The 12,379-nt window shown below is 46.4% G+C and overlaps 1 non-coding gene across 1 annotated transcript; it reads left to right on the top strand.

Moving 5' to 3' along the window:
* Positions 1 to 5,072: 5,072 nt before the first annotated feature.
* Positions 5,073 to 5,208, top strand: LOC124079965 (small nucleolar RNA ACA64). Its single transcript, XR_006847545.1, has one exon. It is a non-coding gene; the product is annotated as a small nucleolar RNA ACA64 (small nucleolar RNA).
* The last annotated feature ends 7,171 nt before the right edge of the window (positions 5,209 to 12,379 follow it).

The raw sequence follows: 12,379 nt of genomic DNA, 5'->3' as shown, positions 1-12,379 counted from the left end.
ATCTAGGACCTCTCCTCCTGTTATAAATCCCCCCCGTGTGACTCCATTAGACCTACCCAGACAATCCAGGACCTCTCCTCCTGTTATAAATCCCCATGTGACCACGTTAGACCTACCCAGACAATCCAGGACCTCTCCTCCTGTTATAAGTCCCCATGTGACTACATTAGACCTACCCAGACAATCCAGGACCATCTCTCCATCTCAAAACCTCGACTCATCACTCAAGGTACCTCCTGTCACTCGCAGGTTCTGGGGATCACACGTGAACATCTTTGGAGGGCTATTGTTGCGTCTACCTAAATGAACGAGGCAGAATCAAACTCCTGTTGCTGAGGAGTGTTGAATATTTGTGGCCTCACCAGTTGTTACATTTCATGTCCTGCGCTTCCACCCTGACACCACCAGTACTGACCCCCTTCAGGAGAGTCCAGGTCCCTTCTAGGTAGGGGACGAGGCCGTGTCCCGGCATTTGCCCTCGGCCCTGTTGAGAGTCGCTCTGACTGTGTGTGGCTGGCTGGGGAGACCGTGTGCTCTCCTCGTAGATCCAGGTCTTCCTTCTGTTCATTACTGCCTCAGTTAACCTGGATAGGAGTTGGTTACCTAATTTGGACAGGTGGGTGGGCTTAGTGTGCTGGATGTGTTTGAGAGCAGTAAGTTGGCGCAGTTGTATAGGAGTGAGCAAGAGGTAAAGTGTTCAAAATGAGGTCAAAGAATCAGCCACACACAAGTCACTGGGGGCTGGGATTTTACTCTCCTCACTGTGGGATGCTATTGAAGGGTTTTAGCCAGAAGTCCCCTTTCCAGTGTGTGGGAAATGGTGGGAACGGGCACGGGTGAGATGGGGAGGACAACGCGGCACTGCAGTGAGGGAAAGGTGGCTTTTCTCCCGTCTCTGTGACAATACCCTGGAAGGCTGGGCCCAGAGCAAAATGCCAGGAGAGATCCGTGAAGAACCGCTAAGGCCACTGTGAGAACGGACTCCTGGGCATCTCGAGGGAAACGGGAGGCCCACAGTCCAGCAGAAAGGAGTCGGCCCCCTGGACGGAGCGGACAGCAGTAGAGCTGGCGAGGACGTCCCTGGGAGGCAGTGGAACAGAGATGGCGGCTTGTGCTTTAAGAGACCTGTGTGGGGCGGGGTGCGGCTCAGTGGTGGGTACTTGACCAGCCTTCATGAAGCCCTGGGTTGAATCCCCAGTCCACAAAAGAGAGAGAGAGAGAGAGAGAGAGAGAGAGAGAGAGAGAGAGAGAGGTCTACATGAAGTAATACATAATCTAATTCTCCAAAATCATGTGATAGAGATTATCTTTATCATTCACATGAATAAACGGAACCCCGAAGGACAGATTTCTCACCCAGAATCACAGTGGCAAAGCCAAGATAAGAATCTACTAGGGTGTCAAAGTCCATTTGACCCGTTACCCCTCATTGGCTCTAAATCTAGAAGAGATATACGGGGGAGAGTCCAATATCAGTTCAAGATGTAAATGAATAAACTTGTAGGAAATTGGTGATCATCTAGATTGTTCCAAGAGAAGTATAAAATACTTGGGTAAAAAAATTTTTGTTGGTACCAGTTTTATATCAATGAGGAAATACATCCCGTTAGTCACCTTTGCATCACCGTGACAAAACACCTGAGGAAAATGACCTCAAAGAGGAAAGATTTATTCCTGTTCACAATTTGACAACTTCCCAGTCCATAGGCACTTGGCTCCTTGCTGGAGACTTATATCAGGCAGAACATCACTGTGGGGAAGGCCTGGTGGAGCAGATCTGCTTACTTCTTCATTGCCAGGAAGCAGAGAGAGGGAGGAAGAGAGAGGAAGAATGGATAAGGGGCAGGGAGCCCAACACACTCTGCAAGGACTCACTGTCAATCATCCACGTCCTCAAACTACACCCCACCTCCTGTCCAAATTCCACGCCCCCCCAGTAGTGCCGACAGCTGGAGACCAAGCCTTTAACATATGATCTTTTCAGGGACAGTGAAAATCCAAAATACAACATTCCACTGCTGAAGCCCAAGGCTCATGTCCAGCTAACTGCAAAATGCATCTGGTCCATCTCCAGGGGTCCCCAAGTCTCACAGTTCCAGCACTGTTCAAAATTTCAAGTCCAAAGTCTCCTCTGAGACTCAAGGACAGCTCCTAGCTGTGAGCCCCATACACACCCAGACAAGGTGTATGCCTCCAACCACAACGGAACAGGCAGAGGGAAGCCTCGCAGCACGGGGAGAGGGGAGGAAGGTCAGACCAAAGAAGACTGAGACCCAGCAGGGACCAGGCTCAACGCTCTAGCTCCACTCCTGCATCCGGACACTCCGTGGCACGACGGGAGCGCCAACGGGCTTGGGCAGCGCCCCCCATTACCTTGACAGCTGCGGCCCGCCTGACCACTCTCTGTCCCTGTCCTCAGCAGACACTCCCCCTTCCTGGACCTCTGACCTCCTGCAGCCTCCTGCAGCCTCCTGCAGCCTCTCAGCTCTCACAGCTTCCCGTGTCACCCTCTGAGGGCTGCTGGAGGGACTCCGGCCCTGCCACAAACCTCCTAGCCTCCAAGACTGCCTTTTGGAAGCTCAGTAGAAGCTTCTGTGACCCACAACTCCTGCATTCCACCTGCCTGCAAAACCAGCACCTCGGGAGCAACGTCCCCGTCTGCTGACAGCAGCAACAGTCACCAGGCCTGCTTGAGCTGTGGTGGCAGTGACCTCTGCCTGTAGAGTGGGGTGGCCTGTAGAGCAGGACGCCCAGGCTCTCTCTTCTCGAAGGACAGGTTTGCACTTTCAGACTTTCAGCCTGGGAGGGGAGGGCAGTCTTACTGATTCCCAAGATGCCCTCACACAGCTTTCTTCCCATCTCAGGACAAGCGCTTGACCTCTTTCTAACGGCTCCGACCTCTTTTACAGCTGTACCTCCGTGCCATGGCAAAACTGCAAGCTTTTCTAATCTTCCCACTCTTCTTTTGTACCCCATTCTCACGGTTAATCTAAAGGCAGACGACAACACTCATGTCTCAGCCTGAATTCTGTACCACTTTGAAATCTTCCCCACCGGGTTAATTAATCCATCCCCTTTAAACTCAGCTCCCTCGAAACCTCAGGGCAAGGACAAAATGCATACAAGTTCTTTGCCAGAATGCAACACGAATGGTCCCTGCCTCCGGTAGAGTCCTTATTTCCAACTGAGGCCTCGTGAGCATGGCCTTTACTGTCTGAATTCCTGCCCGCACTCTGGTCTTCTGAACTCCACCAGCATTCCCCTTAAGTTCCACTTACGGCAGGCTAAGGTGTTTTTCTATCCTGCTTCCCCAAACCTTTCAAGTCCCCTGTGCAAACCAGCTCCAAAGGCTAATAAGCCACATGATCAGGTATAGTCACAGCAACGATCCCCACTTCTTGGTACCAGTTTTCTCTGTTAGTCAATTGTCTGTGACTGTGACAAAATACATGAGAAAATCAAATTAAGGGAAGAAAGATCTACTTTGGCTCACGGTTTCAGTCCACAGTCACTTCACCTGTTTCCCAGGCTGTGATGAGGCAGAACTTCATGGTGCAGAGGGGGCATGGTTCAGCAAGGCTGCTCACCTGGTGGGAACCAGGAAGGAGGAAGGGGAGCTCCTCGATGCCTCCCAAGGGCACCCCTCGATGCCTGCTCCCTCCCACTAGGCCTTAGCCCTAAGGGGTCCACCGCTCCCCAGAAGTGCTGGGGACCAAGCTTCAACACGTGAGCTGGGGGAGGTATTTACTGTCCAAAATATAACATATCAAAAGTAATTGGCCTAAAACTAACTGGTTGATTAAAATTTCTAAGAACTTATATATTCTGAAAAGAGATATAGAATCATTAAGAAAGATAAAGCCTATACAAAGGGAAAAATGTTTCCTCAAAAAAGAATTCTCAAGAAACCTGTCAAAAACACAGATTCCGAGCATTTATCTAAAATAGAGAAGTAGTGTATATAATCACACCAAAGACGCCCATCACAGTCGTTCTACAAAGCAGAAACATGAATACGACCTAACGTTCAACAATATGGGATTAATTAGACATTTCTCATGTATTTCTACATAATGGAATATTACACAGCCATTGGAAATCATACATTTCAATATAATAAAAGCTATGGGGAAATGTTTGTGCTGTGATATTAGTTTTTAAAAGGTACAGAACTCTACAGAGTAAGATCTCTATTTTGTGAAGATATAAGTACACGTTTGGATAAAAATAGAGAAACAAAAAAAGAGTAAGTGAAGGGACAGGACAGAGAAGGAAAGAAAATGAGAATTCAATGAAGTACATCTAAATGAATCATTCAAGCATCTTTTTGCATGACTTTTGCTCATAAATGTCTACATTCATGATAATAAAGTAACATTTACATAAATAAATTAGTAACACAGTGAAGGTAATGCTAAGAGGAGGGGTTTGCATAGCTGTTGGGAATGAGCTCTCCACAGTAGGAGGACCTCCGTAGACTTGAACTTGGTCCGCGTGCATTCATTCTTACCCTCTCAGCCACGGAACCCACAGGGGAGGTGCCGGGCCACCTGTGAGGTGGTCTTCCTGAAGGCACCTTGCACACCTACCCCCACAGTCCAGGCTGATTTGCCACCAGATTTGTGTGACAGAACCCATCGGCGCTCAAACTCACTTGGGGTGCTCTCTGTACGTTTTCATTGTGGTTCCTTTTAATTTTTTTCTCCTCGTTGTTGTTTTACAACATCATTTGAAATAAAAAAAATCAAATAGATGTCAATAAATTTATCATCGCGGGATTTTCCTGACCACCCAACCTACAGAGATTGTTCTGCCTCATCTTCTTGATTATTCACCGGAGACTCTCCTGGGGATACATTCATCATAACGACCACTGGGGGGGGGGGGACAGTTCTGCTCTTGCACTCCAATGTTTTATCTCCTCACTAACTTGAGATTTTTGAACATCTGCTGCATGTCCACCTATTCTGCAATGAACATTCTACATACATAAGACCGATCGCTACCTGACTTTCATCTTCCTGGGTTAAATATTTACTTAATAAAACTAAGAAATCTACCACACGCCAGGCACTGGTTGGAAATTACCTCTGGCTTTGATCATGGCCGTGACTGCAGGTGAGACCCAGCACCCGGAGTCTCCAAGGGCCTCAGCTCACCAGTGACACACTGCACTTTGTGGGAGGCAAAACCCGGGCCCCAACAGCATAAGTTGGGCTGGTCTCATGGTCTGGCCTCTGGACTCAGACTTCTGACTCCATCTTTCCTCTGCAGGATGCCCGTCTGTCCTGAGCTCAAGGTCCATGTGGCCAGGACCTTGGGAGTGGGAGGGCTGGGTGGTGGATTGTCCTTGTCTTCTAAATAAAGCTGTGTAACTTGAAGGAAGGAGGGGAGGAAGGACTTCCCCTAAGAGAGGGATGTCAAGTATCAGCCACTCACCACGCCCTTATGAGGGCCTTAGTGCCTTACCAATTCCTATAGACCCACCTGCTGACGGCTCTCAGTTTTACATTTCTAGTCTACACGTCTCTCTTGAGCTTAAGACTTACAGATTGGAGAGCCTACTTAGCATCCTCTTAGATGTCTAATAGGCGTCAGATATCTACCATGTTAAAAATAGAACCATTGATCCTTCCTGCCCTCCATCTGACCTCCTATTCATCTTTGACCAATTGCCAAACCACACTTAACATTAAGTCTATGTGACTGAATCCCATATTTCTGAAGACCATCTCATCTACCCACCACAAACTGGGCCTACCCACAAACAGTTCTTACTGGGATTCCCCCAGTGCTCACCCTTCGGTTTTTCTGATTCTACTCAATGTTATCTCAAATAGTTTTCTACCAGGTAGCCAAAATGATGTTGAATGGGGAAAATTGAAAAACATGTTCTCCAAGATCTAGAACCAGATGAAATGTGCCTACTCACCCCTGTTATTCAACAGGTACTAGAAGTTTTGGCTGGAAAATTAGATAAGAGAAAGAAATAAAAAGCATACTAATAAGAAGAGAATAAATAAAATCCCTGTGGGAAGATGATATGACTCTAAAAAAAGCTAAAAACTGGAAAAATCTAAAAACTCTACCAAAAGAATCTTAGCACTGATAAGCAAATTCAGTAGGGCTACAGAACACAAAATCAGCAAACAAAAATCTACAGCATTTTATACAGCAATAATGAACTTGCTGAGAAAAAATATGATAGCAATACCATTCATAATAACTATAAAAATAAAATATGTGAAAATAAAATTGACCCAGGAATAGAAAGACTTCTATGGGGGAAAAGTACAACACTGATCAAAAAATGGAAGAAAGCACACACACAAAAAGCAGAATGAATGAGTGAATGAATGCCCGTATTCGTGGACTGGAACAATTACATTGTTAAAATGTCCATACTTCCCAAAGTGGTGTGCAGATTCCATAAAATTCCCATTTAAATACAAATGACTTCATAGAATTAGAAAAAAAATCATCAAATACATATAGAAGCACAAAAAATCCTGAATAAACAAAGCAATCTTGAGCAAAAAGAACAAAGCTCTGAGCATCCCAATCCCTGACTTGAACACACTCTCCAAAGCTATGATAACCCAAACAGCATGACACTGCACTAAAACACAGACCACTGCAACACAGCAGAGATCCCAGAACAAACCCCCTCGTCCACAGACCGCTGATTCACAGCAGTGCCAAAACATAGATCGGAGAAGGAAGAGTCCCTTCAGGAAACGACGCTGGGGAAACAGGCTATCCCAGGTGGAAGACTGAGACCCCACTGCTCTTCATCCTACACAGAAACCAGCTCAACACGGACCAGAAGTATCAATGGAAGGCTTGACACTATTAAACTACAGGAGAAGAGCGTGTGAGAAACTCTTTCAGACATTGACAGTGGTTATTTGGGTAAGTCCTGAAAAGCATAGGCAGTAAATTAAAAAAAAATGACTATTCCATGAAATAGAAAAGGAGGGAGCCTTCCACATTCATTCTATGAAGCTAGTATCACTCTGATACCAAAACCAGACAAAGAGAACTTCAGGCCAATATTTCTGATGCACATAGATGCAAAACTTCTTAATAAAATACTGACAAAGAGCAATAAGACAGGCAAAGAAATTAAAGAGATACATATAGGAAAAGAAGAACTTAAATTAGCTCTCTTTCCTGAAGTGTGATTCTATACTTGGAAGACCCAAAAAGCTCCACCAGAAAACTTCTAGACCTAGTAAGAATTCAGCAAAGTGGCAGGATAGAAAACCAAAACCCATAAATCAAAGGCATTTCTGTATATCAGTGACAAATCCTCTGAGAGGGAAATGAAGAAAACTACCCCATTTATAATAGCCTCAAAAAAATAAAATAAAATAAAATACTTGGGAATCAACTTCACAAAAGAGGTGAAAGATCTATACAATGAAAATTCCAGAACCCTAAAGAAAGAAATCAAAGAAGGCCTTAGAAGATGGAAAGATCTACCTCGCTCTAGGATAGGCAGAATTAATATTTTATCAAAATGACCATACTACCAAAAGCGCTCTACAGATTTAATGCAATTCCAATCAAAATCCCAATGACATTCCTCAGAGAAACAAAAAAAGCAATCACGAAATTCATCTGCTAAGATAAGAGACCCAGAATAGCTACAGCAATCCTTAGCAGGAAGAGTGAAGCAGGGGGCATCACTACACCAGACCTTAAACTATACTACAGAGCAATAGTAACAAAAACAGCATGGCATTGGCACCAAAACAGACTGGTAGACCAATGGTACAGAGTAGAGGACACAGAGAAATGATTGGGTTGTGAGAGCCTTAACCCAGTCAGTGAATTGTCCCCTGGTGGGGTTAACTGAGTGGTACCTGGAGGCAGGTGTGGCTGGAGGAGCCGGTTACTGGGGTGTGGCTTTGGGGCTTACGTTTGTCTATAGCTGTGTCTACCAGGGAGAGAAACACTCTGTATCAGTGTTTGGAGATACCCACATTCCACCTAGTCCAGAGCACCAGATTCTTCCGTGTGTGTGTATTCCAGTCTATGGTGACAGAAATATGAAAGTCGTTGCCTGGGTTTGAGGATGGGGAAGATTGACTAGAAAGAGGAAACTTTTCAAATAATGGAAATACCTTCTCAAAAAACATGCAATGTACATTTCAGTATAACAGCTCCAACCGAGTGGCTTTTTAGGAGTGCCCCCCTGGCCCTGGTTGTGGCGTTACCCATGAGCTGTCCTGCCTCCCTGCGGCCTTACCTCCTGCTACTCCCCCCAGTTCCCATAGGCCTTCCCTACTCTGCTCTTGTGTTTCAGCCACAGGGGTCTCTCACCAGCAAAGTGAAACTTCTCCTGCCTCAAGGACTCTGCGATTGTTACTCCTTTAGCCTGAGGTCTTTTCCCCGGCTCTTCCTATGACTGCCTCATTCTCTAGATCACATATCAAATGTGCCTTCCTCCAAGAGGGCATTCTTGCTGGTTTAATATTGCTTCTCCTTCCCTCACCCCATGGCCCTTTATGACTTGCTTGGTCTTTGCAACCAGTGAAGATGGACATGTAAATAGAACTCTCCCAAGTCTGACCGAAGGTCTTTAAGATTCTGCATATCCACAACTGGTAACTTTTTAATGTTGTTGGTATTCCATTATGTCAATGTGCCACAATGTGTCCTTCTGTTCATCTTGTTGATGGGAACTTGAGTCATTTTCAGTTTGGTGATATTACGAATAAGACTCCCATGAATCTTTGTGAATAAGTATTTTGTGGATCGAGTTTTCTTTTTTTTTTTTTTTTTTTTTGCAACACTCAGCAAAGAAGGATATTTGCAAAGTCTCTCATACCATAGGACTGTCAGTCTTCTAATTATTCTATTCTGGACTACCTACCACTCTTGGTGGGGAAATGCCTGATTAGCTTTCAATGACATTGAACAAATAATCATATTGGATATCCAGGTGACAGCCTGACGGAAATGGTAAGAGAGATTCCAAGAACACTCCGTACACCAGAGGAAATTAATGTGCTTTAGAAACTTCATAGAGAAGGTATATCCAAAGAGGCCCTGAATGAAAAAGAAGAGAATTAAATGCAAAAAATGATAACTGAGGCCAAATGTGAAATGCATTGTTTCACATCACTAAACTAGCTAAAGAGAAACCAAGTGCACTTCAGAGTAAGACACATAACCAGGAACAAAGAAGGGCGTTGATAATGATAAAAATGTCCATTTTAAAGAAGATGTAGCCAGCCCTAAATGTGTACACACGTCATAACAGAACACAAGACTGATAAGCCTGGAGGGAGGAACATAAGCCAGGGGACCCCCCCCCCATTGACCAGGCATTGGGCAAGAGTTGTCCAGAGGAGGATGCCAGCTCCAACAAGATGGCTTCCTTCAGCTGAAGGAAACTTCTAGAGGGTCTTGAGGGAGGAGGGTCTGTCCTGAAGCAGGGTGGCCAGGGGACCACAGCATTCACTAGGTCAGGTCCCCATATCAGCTTGTCATATCGGAGATGCCTGTTAAACACTCAGTTAGATGTTGAGTAGCAAGTGGGTACGGGATTTGGGAGCTCAAGAGAAGTGTCTGGGCTGATGACAAATATGGAGTCGATAGCATGGAAATGGCGTTTTAAAACCATGGGACTAGGTGAGGTCACCCAGGAAATGAACAGAAACGCAGTCCCCCACCTGGACCGCGGAGCCCTTGGAAGCCGAAAGGGAACAGCAGAGACCGGCCACGTAGTCCACCAGGGGCAGCCAGCGGGGTCAGAGGAGGCGGCGGCGTGGTGGCCGCAGGAAGGACAGAGAAGGCGCAGACGGTGTCGGGAGGTGAGCCGCGGGCTGCGGGAGCCCGGGGATGTGCCCTTCACCGGCCACAGGCAGGAGCCCGCGCGGGGCCTGGGGGCGCGTCCCGGGGGTCCCTTGGGTCCCTGTGACTCCCTCTGCGCGGGCAGCACCGCGTCGCCGCAGTGAGCACGGGGGGCGCTGGAGAAGAGAGGGCAGAAGAGAGGTCCTCGTTGTCCTGCAGAGTGGGGAGAAGGGGAGCTCAGAGCTGGGCTGCACCGCGGCCAGGACGTCAGCGAGCCCAGGAGCCCTTCTCCTGCAGGACGTCAGCGAACCCCAGGAGCCCTTCTCCTGCAGGACGTCAGCGAACCCAGGAGCCCTTCTCCTGCAGGACGTCAGCGAGCCCAGGAGCCCTTCTCCTGCAGGACGTCAGCGAGCCCCAGGAGCCCTTCTCCTGCAGGACGTCAGCGAGCCCAGGAGCCCTTCTCCTGCAGGACGTCAGCGAGCCCAGGAGCCCTTCTCCTGAGGTGGGCTGAGCAGGGCTCTGTGCTGGGTCCCTGGGAGCACGGGGCCGCTTCATCAGTGTGCACTGTCGCCCTGAAGGTGCACTGCTACCTGGGCCTTCATCAGGAGCAGCGTCTCTGTGTCCACAGCAAGTGCACCCACAGAACGTCGCTGCTGAGACCATGAGGCCCCACTTCTCGGGGCAACTTGAACTCCACCTCATCGCCCTCAGCCCTTGTCTGGGCAGCTCAGGGGCGGCACATGCGTGTCCGCGGGCAGTGCTCACCTCTGGACATCTCTGAGAAGTGGAGTGGCCTTGCTTCGGTGGAGTGAAACCTGCCCCCTGATAACTTTCACCCAGATCTACTCATTTGGGCCACACTGAAGAAAGCACCCCATCCTTGCGTATGCCTTCTACCAGGGGTCCTCTTTAGACTGGGTCAGCATCCTGTGTCGGCACTCTGGACCTTTCCAGCACATGTCCACCGACCTTGTCTTCCTTACTGGAACCATTTGTATTCGCAGAAGAAAAATTCTGGTTTCAGTACCTGTCGCCTTCTGGAGCCTTGGTGCTGTTAAAAGTCTCCCCTTGATGGTCTCCGCAGAGGAGCGTCCGTAATCAGTGCTTCTCTAGCCCAAACCATGCTTTGCTCTGCTTTCCCTTCCTTCCTTCCTGGCCATCTTCCTTTCTCCTGGAGACAATATCTCGCCATCTTGCCCGGGATGGCCTCCAACTGCGGGGCCCAAGTGACCCTCCTGCCCGGGTCTCACAAAGAGCTAGGATACAGGCATGTGCCGCTGCACCTTCCCAGAGCAAGTTTTCTTTACCATGTTCTGTGGAACTTTGATAGATCTTGATGATTGTTCCATAAAAATGGTTTTATATAGTGAAAATAATTCTGGAAAGCTATAGGCAAGAGTCAATGGTTCCTTCACGTAGAGATATGTTAATGTGTCATGAATTCCCCCGGAGGGCGCTGGAGTGCATTTCCCAAACCCTCTGGTTAATAAATGTATTTGTGTGTGTGTGAGTGTGTGTGTTTTGTGTGTCTGTGAGTGTGTGTGTGTTTTTTTGTGTGTGAGTGTGTGTTGTGTATGTGGTGTGTGTGTGTGAGTGTGTGTGTTGTGTGTGTGTGTTTTGTGTGTGTGTTTTGTGTGTGTGAGTGTGTGTGTGTGTGTTTGGTGTGTGTTGTGTGTGTGTTGTGTGTGTGTGAGTGTGTGTGATGTGTGTTGTGTGTGTGTGTTGTGTATGTGTATGTGTGTGTGAGTGTGTGTGTTACTAATTTCCTCAGACTAGCATCTCGCAGAATCATCTTTGGGAAATGCTGGCCCAAGAGTGTTTCTCAGAGTCAACTAACACATGACACATACAATATTGACTTAGATTACTTTATTATAAAGTTAAACAGATAGATACAATCATGAGCTAGGTGAAAATTCCACTCCTTATGTTTATAGATCTTCCATATGCAACTATAAAACCAAATCCCTTAACAAATTAAATATAAGCAAAAGAAAATTCAAATTGATCGTATTAAGTTAATGTAACATGTAATAATGTTTTGTTTAACCAAACTCAACAATGCAAAATTTATTGATAAAAACATCTTATTAACTTAGTTCTGATTTTATGCATAATAAACTTGCTTTTAAATCATTATCATATCATTGTCCATATTTTTCTTTCTAAAAAAGGAACTCATTTATCCAAAGATTTCTATTTGAATGGGTCAATCAATGCAAATAAAAATGCAATAATTTCTAAAAATTCTTTTAAGCAAAAAAGTAACATAATACTCATTGATTTACTTTCTACTACTGAACTGTAGCAAGTTGGTATGCACAAAGAATACAAATAAAACACCTAAAATAATACCATGTCAATACTGTACTCACTTGTACCCCAGATTCTTTCAAGTTCAACATTTCTTTTCTTCTCTGTCACATCATGGTGATGACAATTCTCCCACACTTACTTTTTTGACCCTAGTGTAAAACCTTCATCCATAGATGACTCTTGGGTAGTATTTGGACTTCACTTGGCAGGAACATGGACATAAACAGACATAAATTCGGGGGCCCAAACTGAGCGGTCA

This window comes from Marmota monax, unplaced genomic scaffold (genome assembly GCF_021218885.2).
Source record: "Marmota monax isolate L192 unplaced genomic scaffold, Marmota_monax_Labrador192_F-V1.1 WCK01_AAM20220418_F8-fsc00320, whole genome shotgun sequence".
NCBI lineage: Eukaryota > Metazoa > Chordata > Mammalia > Rodentia > Sciuridae > Marmota > Marmota monax.
The sequence above is the reverse complement of the archived record's forward strand: the minus strand, read 5'-3'. Positions and strand labels throughout refer to the sequence as shown.